This window comes from Asparagus officinalis, chromosome 1 (genome assembly GCF_001876935.1).
Source record: "Asparagus officinalis chromosome 1, Aspof.V1, whole genome shotgun sequence".
In the NCBI taxonomy this organism is placed as follows: domain Eukaryota; kingdom Viridiplantae; phylum Streptophyta; class Magnoliopsida; order Asparagales; family Asparagaceae; genus Asparagus; species Asparagus officinalis.
The window spans coordinates 128,262,670-128,265,338 of record NC_033794.1 but is presented as its reverse complement, the minus strand read 5'-3'; positions in this window follow the sequence as shown (position 1 = coordinate 128,265,338).

The window sequence follows — 2,669 nt, the reverse complement described above, 5'->3', positions numbered from 1 at the left end:
GTAATCGATCTCTAATCGATTATAACCAGGTTCATTTGTCCCATAATGTCCACCAACCACATTAAAACTCATTTATCATTATTCACTATAATATTTTCACATTAAAACTCGTTTGAGGCAGAACTTTGCGCTTTGAACACTACTGGTTTAGAAGGTAATCGATCTCTAATCGATTATAACCAGGTTCATTTGTCCCATAATGTCCACCAACCACATTAAAACTCATTTATCATTATTCACTATAATATTTTCACATTAAAACTCGTTTGAGGCAGAACTTTGCGCTTTGAACACTACTGGTTTAGAAGCTGAATGGCTTAAGGGACTTATGTCCGAATTGCCCATGATCAGTAAGCCTATTCCTGCAATCTTTGTGCATTGTGACAATATGACCATAATTGTAAGAATTAAAACTTTAAAGTATAACCGCAAAACTTGAGGTCATATCTAAGTATGGATAAAGACTGTGAAGAAGTTTGTTGATGAAGGGGTAATTGTTGTGGACTTTGTCAGGTCCAAGGATAACATAGCAAATCCCTTTATAAAAGTACTAGAGTTGTCACTAATTCTTAAATTTTTGTTAATGATAGAACCGAAACCCTTACCTAACTCATCGACAGTAGCAACCTAACCTATCTGAGTGGAGATCCCACAAAGTAGGTTCAATGTGGTAACAACAAACTATTGAGTGAGTTAAACACCTTACCATAGATTGATACTTTGTATTTGAGCCTATCATCATGTATACATAGAATATGTTGATAACTGCTAGTATAGTAAGAATGTTTTGACTCTGAATATGATCAAGTCTTTAAGACGAGATGCAAGCAGTGCATCCCTGGAGATGCCCAACTATATTAACATAATTGCGTGGTCACAATTTGATGAAGGAGGTTATTCCTTGAAATTGTTCATGAAAAGGATAAGGACGCATGACTATAATATGTCAAACCTAAAGATTGCTTCTATAGCCTATATCGTGTTATTACCAATGAATATCACCACATCAAAGGTTCTAGTTCAAGACTTAGTTTCACTTCGTGCATGTAGTGATAAAATTGGATAACTATAGGGAATGTTCAAATTGGAAAATACCTTATCCGAAAGTATGATATGTATAATCTTAATTACTGTCAGCTATAGAATTATGGGGGATTGTTAAAATAAATGAATCTTAGAGAGCTTTTATTGAAAGATAGCATTTAATGATTGGATTCCATAGATAAAAATGAAAATATGTTTAATAAGTGGTATGTGAGTTTTAGTCCCACATTAGCTAATTGAATGCATTTTAGTTAGTTCAAATTAACACACGCGTTATATATGGTATAACAAAGGTGTTAGTACTATACACTTGTGTTAGTATATAAACGAGTGTGCGAGAAAGCGAGCAGGCACGTGCATGCAAGACCGTGTTGTAGACGTCAAAAAAATGCTGAAAGATATCCGAATACGGCTCAAAAAAGGATGTCATCCAAAAAAAGGCAGAAGAACACAAGTATGGGCTGTCTCGCACGCGAGGCAGTCTTTACTGTCTCGCACGCGAGACAGTCTTTACTGTCTCGCAGGTGAGACAGTATTCTCTGTCTCGCCATGCGAGACAGCATTCTCTGTCTCGTCCGTGAGACAGTATTCTCTGTCTCGCCTACGAGACAGCTCTCAAAGAAGTCAGAAACTGTTTTGTAACCGTCGACACGTGGCCACCAACTGTTCAAGAACGTGGGAAACGTCGTAAGCGAGAATCACGTTGATAACTGCCAAAATAACGGAGTTGTAAAATGTGGGGAGGTAGTTACAAGAAAACTGTTGGGCGGTTGAGGATTTTCGAGACAGCATTTACTGTCTTGGAACCCGAGACAGTGTTTACTGTCTCGGAACCCGAGACAGTCTTTGCTGTCTCGGCCGCCGAGACAGTAAACACTGTCTCGGAAGTGGTTATTCATCCAGGGGTTATAAATACCCCCTGTGATCATTTGTTTAAGGGGGGCTGATCATTCTTGAGCATTTTGGAGCAGAGAGAGCAGAGTTCCTGAGCTTCTGGCAATTCCTTGAGATTCGAGCTTTGACTTAATCTCAAAAAGAACGACTATCTTACTTTGATAAGATCTCGTTTTAAATTCTCACTTCGATAAACGAAGGAAGAATCATTAAACCCCTCACTATTCAATCAGAATCTGTGATTTGGTGGTCCATGAGTCAAAGCGCTCCCGGCACAGGCAAAAATCCCACGCAAGCAGCGATCCAAACAACGATCCTGCGTTTATTTCTAAAAAGTTATAATTTTCCTTTTGTTGTGTAAAAGAAGTCTTATAAAAAGACTATCTCTTTTGAATTTGTTGTAATCGACCGAAGATATAATGACTTCCACAGCAAAACCAACTTTTGACGAAAACACGTGTGTGCAGGCTCATGTGTGCGGGTCGGGTGCACGGTTCGAGCGTGCGCTTGCAGTCCGAGCGTACAGTCCAGGTGAGTGGTTCGGCGCGTGTGCTGGAGCATGCTCTTTTTGCACGTACTATCTTTAGACGAGCTTAAACGTTTTGTATGTGCTCACTTAAAACCAGCTGAATGTTTCGTACATTACAAACATTACAAGGATTAAATAAGTATTATTGTAGATGTTATAAACATTGTAATAACTAAAATTTAAATCTTTATCTCACATGAAC